This window comes from Rhinoderma darwinii, chromosome 3 (assembly GCF_050947455.1).
Source record: "Rhinoderma darwinii isolate aRhiDar2 chromosome 3, aRhiDar2.hap1, whole genome shotgun sequence".
In the NCBI taxonomy this organism is placed as follows: Eukaryota; Metazoa; Chordata; class Amphibia; order Anura; family Rhinodermatidae; genus Rhinoderma; species Rhinoderma darwinii.
In genome coordinates this window covers 262,740,825-262,758,040 of record NC_134689.1, presented here as the reverse complement: position 1 = coordinate 262,758,040, position 17,216 = coordinate 262,740,825, and the positions used below count along the sequence as shown (strand labels likewise).

General features: G+C 42.2%; 1 long non-coding RNA gene across 1 annotated transcript in view; it reads right to left on the bottom strand.

Moving 5' to 3' along the window:
- LOC142748061 (uncharacterized) overlaps nt 1-16,921 on the bottom strand; it is a 31,824-nt gene extending 14,903 nt beyond the window's left edge. The window contains exons 1-2 of the long non-coding RNA XR_012882127.1: nt 16,836-16,921; nt 8,650-8,760 (exon numbers count right to left, since the gene is read on the bottom strand). This is a non-coding gene — a long non-coding RNA (uncharacterized LOC142748061). The remainder of the gene's footprint in view (nt 1-8,649; nt 8,761-16,835) is intronic.
- Nucleotides 16,922-17,216: the final 295 nt, after the last annotated feature.

Genomic DNA, 17,216 nt, shown 5'->3' with positions numbered 1-17,216 from the left:
TGGACCTATGTGTATTTCTAGGTCTACAGCCAGACTGAGCAAGTCAATGGGGCTCCCGTAATTACGGGTGACTACGTGTGTGCACCCGTAATTACGGGAGCGTTGCTAGGCGACGTCAGTAAATAGTCACTGTCCATGGTGCTGAAAGAGTTAAGCGATCGGCAATAACTGTTTCAGCACCCTGGACAGTGACTACCGATCACAATATACAGCAACCTGTAAAAAAAAATAGAAGTTCATACTTACCGAGAACTCCCTGCTTCTTCCTCCAGTCCGGCTTCCCAGGATGACGTTTCAGTGTAAGTGAAGGCTGCAGCCAATCACAGGCTGCAGCGGTCACCTGGACTGCCGCGTCATCCAGGGAGGACGGGCTGGATGCCGAAAGAGGGACGCGTCAACCAAAACAACGGCCGGTAAGTATGAATTTCTTTTACTTTCACTAGGGAAAGTGCTGTCCCTTCTCTCTATCCTGCACTGAAGGGAAGTACTTTCACCTCAATACGCAACGGCCAGTCCGCATCAATTTACTGCACATCTTGGGCAGATCCCCCACAGAATCTGCAACGTGGGGCCATGCCCTAAATGGACATGCTGCGGAACTGAAGTTGCACAGCAGAAGACTTTCCGCACGACTTTTCTGCTTTACTTTTCCTGCAGAGTGTGGCTGAGATTTGCTAAATCTCATTCACTTTGCTTCTACTTTAAATGCTGCAAAATTTCCTCACAGAATTCTGTTGCGTTTACGCAGTGTGGTAGCCCAGTCTAAAAGCAGTGAGACTATGGAATTCTCCGCCAGAGGAAGTTCTAATGATTAATTATTTCAATTAATTTAAAAGGGGTCAGAATGTCTTTGCGGTATGAAGTATTATTACAGGGTATTCTCTATTAAATGGCTGTAGATGGGTTGTTGTTAGGCATTATTCAGACGAACAAGTGCAAACCATTTTCACCAGTGCGAGACCTGTTTTCACGGATCCCTCATAGACCTGAGGGATCCGTGAAAATTGGACATGTCCTATTTTTTCAGGGGCCCTTCACACAGTCTGTTAAAACAGCGTCCGTGTGAACATTCCCATTGAAATACATGCGTCCGTGGGACAGCCGTTAAAAAAACTTTCGACACACGGACGAGTTTCACACTCGTCGGAATCAGGCCTTACGTGGAGGTATTTTTTTTACCTCAAAATGAGGAAAATTGACTACTACACCATAGTGGTTGTTTTGCCTTCTTCTGAATCAACACTCCAGAATAGTAGGTCGAACTAGATGGACTTCTGTCTTTTCTAACCTTACTTATTATGCTACCATGTAAAGATTTATTTTTTTTGGATGGATGTATAGATAGGTGTATGGTAATTCTCAGTTCAGTTTGTAATAATGGAAATGTTGCTTTCTAAAAAAGTTATTGAAAATAATGGACTATACATTGCTATTGTTATTTGTTATCATAACTAAGAATGAGAGTCCCAGGTTTATGTTGCCTAATTATTTAAACCTGACTATAATATCGTTATATAGGAAATATTTAATCTGAGTTATTTATGAACATTGCAAAAAATATATCACATTCTGCTAATTTATTAAACGCAAATAAGGCCCTGTTCACATCACGTTTGCCTTCAATTTGGTCTTTCTGTTCATCTTTTATGTCAGAGGAACAGATGAATGGAAAGACAGATGGAAAGTATCGTTTCCGTTTGTAATGCCATTGACTTCAATGGTATTTTTTTGGTTTTAGTTTGGGTCCGTTCCGCTAGGTTTCCGTTTTTATAAACTAAAACAATAGTGTAGTGTGCTATACTATTCTTTCCGTCAAAAACAACAAATGGAAACCTAGCGGAACGGAGGCAAACTGGAACCAAAAAAATACCATTGAAGTCAATGGTATTGCAAACTAAAACAATACTTTCCATTTGAATTTCGAACTTCTGTTCCTCTGATGGAACAGATGAATGGAAAGACCAAATGGAAGGCAAACGTAATGTGAACAGGCTCTTATTGACATAGTAGTATGTTATGCTGTCTTAAAATGCTCCGCCACCTATTGAACATACAGGATTTAAAAATTAATGGACACCATGCTATAATTTCCTAAAAGCCAAAGCACACCTTGTGTCCATGAAGTTTGCCTTGTTTATTTACAACTATTTCCAACTAATACCCTTGAATTATCCCTACATAATCAAATATAACTTTTATTGTGGAATTAAATAAAAATGTACAACTTAAAATGGTTAAGAACATGAGAAACTATCCAGTGTCCTCCATGCCCAGCCGGGGCTTATTTATAGGAAAAGTGTTTCTTATCCAATATGAATTGATAGTAAATGTGTGACCAGCTAAACTTATCTAGTAAATACTGCATGACTGCAGTTCCACTCAGTGTATAGCTGGTTCCATGGATAGCTAATCTCGCAAGGGTTAAAAGCTATAAATACAGCAACTCGTAGCCTCCCTGACATGTTGCAGAAGATGAGCATAAGTTCTTCCTTAACACTAAACCTAAGGCTGTGTGCACACCTGTGTTGGAGGAAGGATCGGAATGCTGAGTGGAACTATCGAAGAGCAATTATACCAAAGCATTGTTTCACTTTAATATACGAGCTAGTGGGCTCTCTGTGAATGATTGACTTTTCTTTTTCTATGTTGTACAATGTTCATGGTATAGCCGGGAAGCAGTAGATTTACTGACTGTGTAAGGGTCCTCTTACTTGATCCGATATGAGCCATGTAAAAACGAGCACCGATCAACGAGACAGTTGATCGGCACTTGTTTTCTCATTTCAGAGGAGCAAGGCAAGGGAACGAATGAACGTTACAAGCGAACGTTAATTTGTGATTGCTAAATTAAATGACTTGTGGATCAAGCTGAGTTATTAAACCGGAGTTAAAAAGAGGAGTTAAAGCCCCAGTAAGTACTCTTCCTTTCTTTTACTTTTTCAATTGTTCACTGTTTTTTGTAACTGGGATAATGGATAGCAGGATTGGAGGTTTTCTTCAGTGCACAGTTTGCCATATGTATGAATGACTGGAGCAGGAGTTCCAGGGTGAATACCTCTGTGGCAGATGTGAGCAAGTTGTTCACCTGGAAGCTCGCATTAGAGATCTGAAGGAGCAGAATGCAACACTGAGGGCGATAGACAATCTTGAGCAGAGCATGCTGCTCACTGAACAAGCAGTTAGTGGGGTAGAAGTGAAGACATGGGTCAGCAGGATCAGGCAAGTAGCTGGGTTAATGTAGTTAGGGGTGACAGGTCCGTATTTCAGGGTGTCTTCCTTCCCCCTGTTATTTCAAACAGAATAACCACCTAAATTGAAAGTTGAAGGCATGCATGGAAAGAAGTAAACCAGCAAGAGATGTTGGTACACAGCTTTCCCCAGATCAGCCAGGAAGAGAACTGAACTTTATTCAGAACAAAGAAACACAGAAAAAGACACATGCCTCCTCCCTAGAGATGTGGGAGTGCCCAAGCCCCCACCGGCTTCTCAGCTGCAAGTTCTTCTGTACACTCCTCTTGCATTCCAGGGGCAGTGTCTTCCATAGGTGTGTCCGACATGAACAAAGAGCTTATTATATATCAGTATATTACACAAAGAACTGAAATGTATATACATATGTGTGAGGATAATATTTTTGCAAACAATATACATGGTAATGATCCCTGACAGGGGTATTAGAAAGGGGTCCAGGAAAAGGAAGGCCAATCCTGTTTTTGATATTCCAAGCAAAATTGCCAAGTTGGGTGATGATGCGAGGGTGTCGGTCTAAGTAATGGCAGCCCTAGTTGATACTGATCTCCCTAACAGCCGGGATAGCCCAGCTAGTAGTCGGCGGGATGGTAATGCAGGTATGGCAAGACAATTGGTAGTTGTAGGGGATTCTATAATCCGGAAGACGGATAGAATAATTTCTCGCCAAGACCGCCTCAACCGACTGGTTTGCTGTCTCCCTGGTGCCAGGGTTTGGCATGTGGTGGAACGGGTGGATAAATTACTGGGAGGGGCTGGTGCTGATCCAGCTGTTGTGGTCCATGTGGGTGCCAACGATAGAATACATGTTAGGTGGAGGGGCCTTAAGAATAATTTTAAAGACCTAGGCTACAAGCTGAAGGGAAGGACCCCCAAGGTTGTATTCTCAGGAATACTGCCTGTGCCATGCGCATCACAGGAAAGACAGCGGGAGCTCAGGGAGTTAAATGCATGGCTTAAGTCTTGGTGTAGAGTAGAAGGCTTTCAGTTCCTAGGACACTGGGCTGACTTTTCTTGGGGGTACAAACTGTATTCTGCAGATGATTTGCACCAAAATGGAAGGGGGTCCACTGTGCTGGGGGAGAGAATTCTAGCTGGGATGGCTGAGTTTTAAACTAGGGCTGAGGAGGGAGGTCAATGTAGAAAATAAAGGGGTAGTTAGGTTAGAGAGGAGTCAGACTATATTGGTAGGGGGAGAAATAGACTGTTGGGAGGGGTCTAGACAACAGGATAAGGAGATCCTTTTGTTTCAAAACAGCAATGAAAATAAAAATGCCCAAATAATGTTGAATAATCACATTTCTGATACTGAAAGTGGAAAACTGAAAGGCAAGTTAAAGTGTATGTTCACAAACGCCAGAAGTCTAGCAAGCAAAATGGTGGCGCTAGAGGCCTTGGTATTGGAGGAACATATAGATATAGTTGGTGTTGCTGAAACATGGGTAGACTATTCTCATGACTGGGCTGTAAATCTACAGAATTTTACACTATTTTGGAAAGACAGGGCAAATAGGAAAGGCGGTGGTGTATGTCTGTATGTGAGATGTGTTATGAAGGTGAGTGTGAAAGAGACAATAGTGGGTGAAGATTGTGAGGAGGTTGAAACCTTGTTGGTGGAATTACAAAGGGAGGTAAACACTGAAAAAAATTACTTTTGGTGTAATCTATAGACCCCCCAATACAACTGAACAAATAGAAGGTCAAATATATATGATATAATAATAATGGGAGATTTTAATTACCGGGATATTAATTGGTGTAATGGCTCGGCTTCAACTGCAAAGGGGAGACATTTCCTCAGCCTGTTGCAGGAACATTTTATGGGCCGGTTTGTGGAAGACCCGACTAGAGGTGAAGCTCTGTAGGATCTGGTAATTTCTAATAATGCAGAGCTTATTGGGAATGTCAATGTTCGTGAAAACCTCGGTAACAGTGATCACAATACAGTTACATTTTACCTATACTGTAAAAATCAAACACCTGCTGAGAGGGCAAAAACACTTAATTTTAAGAAGGCCAATTTCCCAAGCATGGGGGCTGCAATTCAGGATATAGGCTGGGAAGAACTAATGCCAAATAATGGTACAAATGATAAATGGGAGATTTTCAAATCTACTTTGGGTATTTATAGTGCAAAATTTATTCCTATATGTAACAAGTATAAACGACTACAATTAAACCCCACATGGCTTACACCTTCTGTAAAAAGGGCAATATATGACAAAAAAAGGGCATTTGAAAAATACAAATCTGAGGGTACAGCTGTAGCCTTTGTAAATTATAAAGAGCTTAATAAAATTGGTAAAAAGGTAATAAAATCAGTAAAAATACAAAATGAAAGGCAGGTGGCCAAGGATAGTAAAACAAATCCCAAAAAATTCTTCAAGTGTGTAAATGGAAAAAAAGCCAAGGTCTGAACATGTAGGACCCCTAAATAGTGGTAATGGGGAGTTGGTCACAGGGGATCAAAAGAAGGCAGAGATACTAAATGGGTTCTTTAGCTCAGTATATACAACAGAAGAAAGAGCAGCTGATATAGCCGGTGCCAGTGCTGTTAATATATCAGTTGATATACTGAATTGGCTGAATGTAGATATGGTCCAAGATAAGTTAAATAAAAGAAATGTAACCAAGGCCCTTAGTTCAGTTATTTCTGTACCCCTCTTCATAATATTTAGAGATTCTCTAGTGACTGATATAGTGCCAAGGGACTAGCGCAGCGCAAATGTATTGCCTATTTTCAAAAAGGGCTCTAGGTCTTCCCCGGGTAATTATAGACCAGTAAGCTTAACATCTATCAATCTATGGAATAGTCTACCGCAGGAGCTGGTCACAGCAGGGACAGTAGATGGCTTTAAAAAAGGCTTAGATAATTTCCTAGAACAAAAAAATATTAGCTTCTATGTGTAGAAATTGTTTACTTCCCCTTTCCCATCCCTTGGTTGAACTTGATGGACATGTGTCTTTTTTCAACCGTACTATGTAACTATGTTCGCTCGCCCACATACATTTCTATCATATCAGCAGCACATTTCACTGATTACACAGGGGGATGTGCTGCCGACAACGATAAGATTTATTGCAGCATAAATGATACAATCAGCTGATGAATGAGCTTTCTACTGCCCCCCAATACTGTACTGAAGAAATAATACTCCCCCAAATAACTAAGAATAAACCGAATAATAACTATAAAGCCAAGAAAGATAATGGTGATATACATATAGTGTCCACAAAACTAATAGTGCTATCCACATAGAGACCCCACAAGTAAAAGTTCCATGCAAATAGAGCATGAAAAATAATAGGGCCATGCAGATAGGCCCCAGAAATAGTGCCATACATATAAATAGCACCACAAACAGTGCCCCCGAAAAAAACTTATGCACATTGTGTGTAACGTCTATGGCCACAGTCCGTCGTTCGGTCGTTAACCTCGACTTCGGTCGTTAACCTCGACAGCCGTGGCCATGGACATCTTACCTCGCTGCAGCATCGTCCCCCTGTGAGGCGCCAGCACTCTCTTTCGGTCCTCTCTTCCAGTCCTCGAGTGTCTCCGGCGGGCGTGCGTGCACAGCCTTAAAGGGCCAGTGCGCTCATTTTTGCAGGAAGTCTGCAATCTTTCCCAGGATGCCCTTGGCTATAAAAAAACGCTCTGTCCCCATTCTCCTTGCCAGAGCGTTGTTCGTTACCCTTCGTTTGTCATGCTTATGGTCTCCCAGTGTCTTCCCGTTTCCCAGTGTACCTTGCTCCTGTATCCCGTATCCTGCTTCTGTGCTACCTAGTGCTATTGCCGTGCTGTGCTATTGCCGTGCTGTGCTACAGCCTACGCTTGATCTGCTACACCTCACCTGACAACTATCCGCCGCCTGGTCCTGGATGTGCCTGCCTCGCTACTGCCTACGATTGCCTCAGGTACCCTCGCTGAACTAATTGAACTCTGTACTTACCAGTTTGGCCAACTGCCATCCCGCTACGCGGTGCGGCCCAGTGGGTCCACACCCCGCATCGTGACAGTGTGCACCCAAAAATCATGCTACACACTCAGGACCCCACAGTAAATAGCGCCACTCACCTTGTTCTTCACAGTAAAAAGTGCCATACACATACGTGAAGATTCATGAAAGCTGGCATTTCATATGCCAGTCTTAACATAAATATAGCTGGAGTAAGATGCGGACAATTCAATAAGAGTCACACACCTTTTAATAAAATAGGCACATCTATGGCTGTCCGTGTGCCTGAAAAGAAAATCTAGTCCTGCTATAATTTCCGCCAGTTTCTGGCCTAATATATAGTAAACTTGTAGGGCTGCGTCCCCTTTCACTAAACCCTGCTCACCTTTCAGAAAAGTGCCGTGGGTGGCATAAACGCATCAAAAGTCAAATGTTTTTCGCTCAAATTGCAACTTTTGATGCATTTGAAAACGTAATAAAAGTTAAATCCCCCCCTGAAAACCTCCCTCTAAAGTGCCTCACACATACAGACAGTGCCCCCCAAAGTGCTCCATTGAAAAAAGCACAACAATACAGTGTCTCCCCAAGTGCCACATATAATATTGTGCCCTATAGATAGTGCCCCCAACGTGTCCCATATTAAATTGTGCTAAATACATAGTGCCCCATAAAAAATTGTGACATATAAAGTGTTCCATATAAAGAGTGCAGGGCACATGCTGAAACCCCTGCATTGAGGATAAAGTTAGCTTGCTCTGCCCCTAAAGAAGCTGCACTGGATACAACATACCGTAGTATAGCGTCAGACCTATGAATGCACGTCATGAGTTTACCGTATCCACTTCACCACATCAACATTGAAAATAATATCGTATATTATTGCTACCGGGCTCTTCTGGTACAAACTGTCCCTTCACAAAGGATCTCAGCACAGTTTTATACAATATATTTCTGAAAATAGATGGATAAGCAGATATGATCACTTGCCAAATCCATCTACAAATACAAGACTGTTGACTATGGCACGGGTCATTAAACATTTCCTTAGCAAATCAATAACATAAAAAGACAATGAAACATGATTTCCCAAGAGAAATATGGTCTGATTGTGTCATCTAAGGAGTGTCAGACAATTCCGGTAAGATTCAGGCTGATCTGATACTTGGGTATGCTGCAATTATACTTTCTTGAGATAGTTCTAAAGATATGATATGAAAACCTCATCTTTAAAACCAAGAATAAATAAAGTTGTTTTCACAATTGTCTTTAATCTGCTATTTGTGTTTCAGATTGTATGTTTGTTATGGTTGTCAAACAGATACACGCCTGCAATGCAAATTTAGTACATGTCTGAAGTATAATAAACCAACAAATGAAACTGTTAAAACAAAAGTCAGTGGCTACTAAATGCAATAGGTGAAAACATTATAATCACAGTAAATACCTTGGTTAATTGACATGAAACAGGAAAAAGTCGCAAGAAATAGCAGATTTATACCATAAATGACTTTGGGAAAGGTGCCATATGTTCTCCTGTTGCCTGTGGTAATGTTAACTGCGGAAGATAAAATAATTTTTTGCTGTCATTACAGTGGGTGTTGGCGGGTGTATATCAAAAGAGATCTACTCACTGCACCTCCTGTGTATAAATAGAAATCAACAGACCTTAAGGCCCTTTTACACTGGCCGATAAGCGTTCGGTGCAGCGAGCACCGATCAACGAGACATTGTTGATTGGCGCTCGCTTGCTCCTGTCACAGGGATCTAAGGATGGGACCAGCGGTCGTTACTCAGATCGCTCGTCCCCATCCATTATTATCATGTCGGCAGCGCGTCTTCATGTTTACACAGGGTGATGTGCTGCCGACAACGATAATATTTAACTTTTTTAAACGATACCACCAGCAGATGATCGAGCATTTGCTCGTTCATCTGCTAAACGTTTCCCTGTATACAGGGCAATTATCGGCAAGGAGCGTTATATGAACGCTCATCTGCCCGATAATCGTCCTGTATAAAAAACCCTTTAGAGTAAAACAGTGATACCATGAAGTCCTTATCTCTTCGTAACCATCCAACCCCATTAAAAAAAAACACTAGGCTTCCTGCATACCACGGTATCTGTGTGTACTCTCTGTGTTTACGGCACGGACGGGCCTCAGAGCGTCATCCACGGACCATCCACAATCACAGATCATGCACACAGAAGATGTACATTCTATTCAATGAGCCCATACCGCAAATCTGGACCTTATAATGACATGTCCTATTTTCTAAGCAGTCTGGGCTCTGGGCAATGCACGGACCGTGGAAACCACGGTCGTGTGCATTGGCCCATTGGAAAACATGCATTCTATTCTATCCGCAATTGTGGTTCCGCAATTGCAGATAGTATAAAGCCACAAAACTGCGGTCGTGTGCATGACGCTTAACCTAGTGGTCTTGCTAATATATTATAAAAAAAGCAGAGCGCCGTGTATGGTAATATTGTAAAGGAACAATAACAATAGTACAATATGGAAGGTTGAGTTCAAATAACACATAAATAAAATAATTTTAAAAAAGACAGCACTAGCACTATCAATCTTGCAAAGAAGGTTAAATTTTATATTTTATTAGCTAAGAATGTCCAAAAATAATGCGTTTCAGGGAACGAGCCTTCTCAACAAAGAGCACTCATTTTGCACGACAGGCAAGATCAGTAAATTTTATCTGTTCCTGGACCTAAACACATATGTAAGAAAATTGACACTAACTAGATATTTTTCTATCAATAAACAGAATAGCAACTATACACAATAATAGGCAGGGTTCACTAATTCCAAATGTACTTAATCATAAAGTACTTCATATCCCATCGTCCCAATAAGTACTGACTTAAATCCACCTTCTATCCTATTCAACATAAAGTGAGTCATATTGAGATATTCTATGCACTTGTTGCATCAGAATTCTGAATCATCAATTCACCGTATATTTAACTATAATTTGACAAATGAGAAAAAGTTTCACTTAAAGAGGCTCTGTCACCAGACTTTGCAACCCCTATCTGCTATTGCAGCAGATAGGCGCTGCAATGTAGATTACAGTAACGTTTTTATTTTTAAAAAACGAGCATTTTTGGCCAAGTTATGACCATTTTTGTAATTATGCAAATGAGGCTTGCAAAAGTCCAAGTGGGTGTGTTTAAAAGTAAAAGTCCAAGTGGGCGTGTATTATGTGCGTACATCGGGGCATTTTTAATACTTTTACTAGCTGGGCGCTGTGAAGAGAAGTAACATCCTCTTCTCTTCAGAACGCCCAGCATCTGACAGTGCAGATCTGTGACGTCATTCACAGGTCCTGCATCGTGACGGCCACATCGGCACCAGAGGCTACAGTTGATTCTGCAGCAGCATCAGCGTTTGCAGGTAAGATCGACTTACCTGCAAACGCTGATGCTGCTGCAGAATCAACTGTAGCCTCTGGTGCCGATGTGGCCGTCACGATGCAGGACCTGTGAATGACGTCACAGATCTGCACTGTCAGATGCTGGGCGTTCTGAAGAGAAGAGGATGTTACTTCTCTTCACAGCGCCCAGCTAGTAAAAGTATTAAAAACGCCCCGATGTACGCACATAATTCACACCCACTTGGACTTTTACTTTTAAACACACCCACTTGGACTTTTGCAAGCCTCATTTGCATAACTACAAAAATGGTCATAACTTGGCCAAAAATGCTCGTTTTTTTAAAATAAAAACGTTACTGTAATCTACATTGCAGCGCCTATCTGCTGCAATAGCAGATAGGGGTTGCAAAATCTGGTGACAGAGCCTCTTTAAGTCTTCAGCTAATAACCATAACATCAGTATCAAAAGTGCAGATAAAGGAGGTGGGGGACTAGTTATTTAAGAGCGTAAATGAAGCTAATGGTATTCTTACTGACACAAATTACTACTAACTTCTACTTAATTATTGTCACGTTCTGTGGGTATGTGAACCCACTGGGCCGTACCACCGCAGCGGGATAGCAGCTGGCCAAACAGTGTACCAAGTCAATGTCTGTAGGCCGAGTAAGGGTACCTGTGGTAGTTCAGACACTAGCGATGGTTAGGCTCGGATGGGACCTTGGCAGCAGACACCAGACGTGGAGTAACACAGCAGACAAGATCGGTGGCACAATACAACTCCAACTCTCTAAGGCGCAGGAACAAGGTAGCACGAGATACAGGTAGCAGGTACAGGAGCACTGGGAACTGGAAAACACTAAGGGACCATTTGCAAAGACTAACACGGGTAAACACAACAACGCTCAGGCAATGAAAGAAGGGGCAGGGCCCTTCTTATAGTCCAGGGTGAGTATGGGCTAATTACTGATTTTCTTCATGTGCACCTTACGGGACACAGATCCATGGCTGCAGTCGTCGGGGGGTGAGTAATCCCGACGGTCTGCGGCCATGGGCGTTACAGTTATCTCACTTCAAATTATATTACACAATTTCACAGGATGCATACGTGGATGGTATACTCTATGAGGATATTTGAAGATAGAAAAAAACAGTTAAAAAACAGCTCTACCCATCTACTACCAACTACCCAAATTACATAGGATATCAACCATCCACCGGGTCACCCCATAATAGCAGAAAATATAGATTAGAACAGCACTCCAGGCCAAAGAGTTAAATCCTGGTGCACGCTTTCCTAGAGGTCCTGCCCTTTAGGGTTTCAACAATAGACAAATAGCAGAAAGGGGAAGCAGCACCACTCTATATGTTGTTAAAAATCATGTGATTTTAATCCAGAGATGCAACGTTTCGGCTAACATTAAGCCTTTGTCAAGCATACATAAGCCAGATAACATGCAACATTATATAGGGTACAATACAAGTGATATTCAATTATGCAATCAGATAGTGGATATGTAATAAATAAAGACATGTGATGCCTGAATCAATTAATATGGAGGTAAAGGCGAACATGTGATGGTAGTAGGGAGGGATGCTGAGCCAGTATATGCTTCTACCATGCTGTAATTGCGTCTGGGATTGCCTACTGCTCATGTGTCAACCAGAAGTGACATGTGGTGCACGTAACCGTCAGTGACTTCACTGGAAGTCCTGTCACCGGAAGTGACATCAAAGCGTCACTGGATGAGCGCAACCGGAAGGGACCTCGCTAGTCTAGGTAAATGTGGTCACGTGGTACGTCAATTGACGTCCACGTGATCGCATCACAAGGTAGGGCGGTCTAGAATGAGGGGTGTGTGGTCTGATAGCTTTTATGTCATATGGAGGGTAGGTAATCTCCATGACGTATTAAGTCACGGGACGTTCACTACCACAGATATTTACCTGTATCTCTATTATGTTGTGGTCACGTGTTGCGTCAATAGATGCCCACGCAGCCACATCATAGTGTATAGTCTCTCTAAGGGGAGGAGCTAGTGTATGGGGGTATGTCTAATAATGGTAAACTAATGGAGTATGCGTTGCCGTGACAACTAATATAAACAAAACTCAGTGCCTAATATATATATAATTAAAAGAGAAGGAATATACATATCTTAAATGCGACAATACAGTTAGCCACACTGGTCAAAACTTCAGGTAAAACAAGAGCATAAACTATATATATGAAGTTCATCTGTAAGCATCAGAGTACTCCTAGGACAAAAAAATAGATGTATGAGTATATTATCTCAAAGGACATAACAAAATTGAAGGCAAAGCATCCAGGAAGAGTATATAGAAAACATGGTCCGTAGACTAAAGACACACAAGCCTTCCAACATAATACTCAATTGCGGATCATCATTAGGGCGGTTCGGGCGGCCGTCCGGGGCCCAAAGCTTCCGGGGGGCCCATGGCCGCCCGAACCGCAAGGGCCACCTCATGCCCTGTACTAGCGGCAGCCACATTCATTTGTATCGGAGTCAGATACACATGAATATTATAGGTTGCAGGCCATGTTAGGCCTGTAGTCTATAAGGCACTGGGAAGACTCCCTACGCAGGCCGGCGTGATGAGGTACTGCATCACACCGGTCTGCACATGCGTCTAGCCTGGAGGATTCACATGCGTCCAGCTGGAGCGGCCAACCACGGGACAAGGTAAGTAAAATAGATATATATTTTTTTAGGTGGGGGTAGCGCTGTGTATATATTCAATGAGTGGGGGAGTGCTCCGTTACACTATATACAAGGTGGAGTGCTGGGTGGCCCTATATACAAGGGGGAGGGTAGTGCTGTGTGGGCCTATATACAAGGGGGAGGGGAGTGCTGTGTGACGCTATATACAAGGGGGAGGGAAGCGCAGTGTGCACTATATACAAAGGGGGGAGTGTTCTGTGACACTATATACAAGGGGGGGGAGTGCTGTGTGGCCTTATATACAAAAGGGGAGCACTGTGTGCACCATATACAAGGGGGGAGCGCTAAGTGCCCTATATTCAAGAGGGAGCGCTGTGTCGTCCTATATACAAAGGGGGGAGCGCTGTGTGACACTATATGCAAGGGGGGAGCGCTGTGTGACAGTATGTACAAAGGGGGAGGGCTGTGTAGCACTATATACAAGCGGGGCTGTGTGGTGCTATCAACAGCGGTATGTGTGTGTGGCACTCTTTACGGGGGCGTTCTCTGGCGCTATTTACAAGAGGGGGAGGGCTGTATGGCGCTATCTATAGGGAGCTGTGTGTAACGCTCTCTACGGGGATTTGTGTGGTGCTAGCTATAGGGGGATGTGTGATATATACAGGTGGCTGTGTGTGGCACTATGTACAGGGGGCTGTGTGTATGTGGTGTTTTACAGTGTATGGTATTATTATATTCAGGCTCGCAGTGTTTGGTGCTATTATATTTAGGGGCACAGTGTGTGGCACCATGATAATTTTATTTTAGTTTATAGGTGTGGAAATGTTGGGAAAGTGAGGAGCCGAAGACATCTGAGAGGCAGATTCTGCAGAAATGGTTCATGGCCGGGAGAAGTCTTCATGAGCTCTGGATCGGATGGAGAAGAAAAGAAAAAAAAACTACTAGAATCTGAGACGTCATCACCTGTGAGTCACTAGATTTATAGAGAATCTGTCACCTCTCCTGACATGTTTATTATAGGAAATTCTTGTATTTCACAAAAAGTCTTTCTGCAGTCCAGGACTGATAGACAAGTCCCCTTGTCAGGAGGATGTGTCCCTGCAAAGTGTGATACTATCAGTATGTAGGGACACAGCCCTGTGACAAGGGGAATCGTAAGCCATTTGTTAATGCTTGCCCAAAAAGGTAGTGTTAACAATAGTTACGGCGCGACAGGGTGGCGGTGCGGAAGGGGGGCCCAAGTTTGGGTAACAGCCCAGGGCCTATAGTCTACTTAATCTGCCACTGACAATACTGCATTGTATATCGCAGCACTAACGGTACTGTAAAGAAAAACATTTAAATATGTGCTATAAAGAAACTATTTATATACGAATGTAGCCATCTTTATCTTGACTCTGATAACTTGTTGCAGCTTTATGTCACACAACAAAAGTCATTGAAATAGTCAAGAAAGTGTATCTTGACACTGTATTAAATGAGGTAAAAGTCAAGATAAAGATGGCTATATCTGTATGTTCCAATATTAAAAATTAATCAGGTTATGCTGCAATAGCATATTACATTAGCCAAAATGTGGTGAAAGTCCCTCCAACTAAGTGAAAGTTGTGATCCCAGTGGAGAAAAAAAGAGAAAACATAGAATCAGTACACATTAGTTATTAACACTATACATGCAGAACTACACCGCGTTCCAAATTATTATGCAAATGTTATTTTTCACTGATTTTCCTAAATAGTCGATGCAAATGACAGTCAGTATAATCGCCATCAACCGTTGGAGTATAATGCAAATTTTATTGAACAAATCTCCTAATGATAACAGATTTTTTTTTAGAAGTAAAAAACTCAAAATGCACTGTTTCAAATTATTATGCACAACAGAGATCAAAACATTTTTAAGGTTGTAAAGAGAACTAAAATGGTAATTTGTTGAATTTGCAGCATCAGGAGTTCATATTTACAGAAATCAAAAGCTCTTTCAATAAAAAAAAACTTAACAGGCCAAGTTACAAGTTAACATAGGACCCCTTCTTTGATATCACCTTCAAAATTCTTGCATCCATTGAATTTGTGAGTATTTGGACAGTTTCTGCTTGAATATCTTTGCAGGATGTCAGAATAGCCTCCCAGAGCTTCTGTTTTGATGTGAACTGCCTCCCACCCTCATAGATATTTTGCTTGAGGATGCTCCAAATGTTCTCAATAGGGTTGAGGTCAGGGGAACATGGGGGCCACACCATGAGTTTCTCTCCTTTTATGCCCATAGCAGCCAATGACGCAGAGGTATTCTTTGCAGCATGAGATAGTGCATTGTCATGCATGAAGATAATTTTGCTACGGAAGGCACGGGTTCTTCTTTTTGTACCACGAAGAAAGTGGTCAGTCATAAACTCTACGTACTTTGCAGAGGTCATTTTTACACCGTCAGGGACCCTAAAGGGGCCTACCAGCTCTCTCCCCACGATTCCAGCCCAAAACATGACTCCGCCACCTCCTTGCTGACGTCACAGCCTTGTTGGGTCATGGTGGCCATTCACCAACCATCCACTACTCCATCCATCTGGACCATCCAGGGTTGCACGGCACTCATCAGTAAAAAACACGGTTTGAAAATTAGTCTTCCTGTATTTCTGAGCCCACTGCAACCGTTTCTGCTTGTGAGCATTGTTTAGGGGTGGCCGAATAATAGCTTTAGGCACACTTGGAAACCTCTGGAGGATCCTACACCTTGAGGTTCGCGGGACTCCAGAGGCACCAGCGGCTTCAAATACCTGTTTGCTGCTTTGCAATGGCATTTTAGCCGCTGCTCTCTTAATCCTATTAATTTGTCTGGCAGAAACCTTCCTCATTATGCCTTTATCTGAACGAACCCGTCTGTGCTCTGAATCAGCCACAAATCTTTTCACAGTACGATGATCACGCTTACGTTTTCTTGAAATATCCAATGTTTTCATACCTTGTCCAAGGTATTGCACTATTTCACGCTTTTCGGTAGCAGAGAGATCCTTTTTCTTTCCCATATTGCTTGAAACCTGTGGCCTGCTTAATAATGTGGAACGTCCTTCTTAAGTAGTTTTCCTTTGATTGGGCACACCTGGCAAACTAATTATCACAGGTGTCTGAGATTAATTACAATGATCCAAACAGCCCTAAGACACAATACCATCCATGAGTTTAATTGAAAAACTAATAATTAAATGTTTATGACAATTAAATCCAATGTGCATAATAATTTGGAACACGGTGTATGTCCAACAACATCTAAGGCTCAATGCACACGATGCATATTACGTGCAGTTTTGCCGCGTGGATTTACGTGCGGCAAATCCGCAGAGTAATACAGTACCAGCATAGTCAATGAGATTCCAGGAAATCTCATCTACACACTGCAGTATTTTTCGGGACGGAAATTGACCTGTGGTGCGTTTTTAGAATCCGCAGCATGTCAATTTATCTTGCGTTTCTGTTTGCGAATTGTGCCTGCCTTGTGCTGTGGAAAATTGCACCAAAACATTAAAACCGCACTGAAAAAGGCACGATTAGGTGCATTTTTTACCTGCAAATTTCCTGCGTATTGCTGCAGTTTTGGTGGGTATTTTCCGCAGCAGAAAAAAAGCATGGTCACAGGTATAGGTTCACCATCTGTAAAAAAAAAAGAGAAAACAAAGGAAGGGGGTTAAAGGGTCAAGGTCCCAAGCTCATAAATCCATCTTGAAAGAACACCTTCCCAAAAATCCGAAAATTACATATAGAAGGTACAAAACGATCAAGAGCATCCTAGCCCCGACTAAATTATTGACAGCAAAACCCTTAAAAGTAGTGGGCCCCCAACATTTTTTCAAAATTTAAAAGGTGTTTTCAAAGGCAACACAGTTGATGTAAATGGTATTTCAAGGTAAATAACCAGGCCACTGGCTTTCTTTTTTTTTTCCTAAGG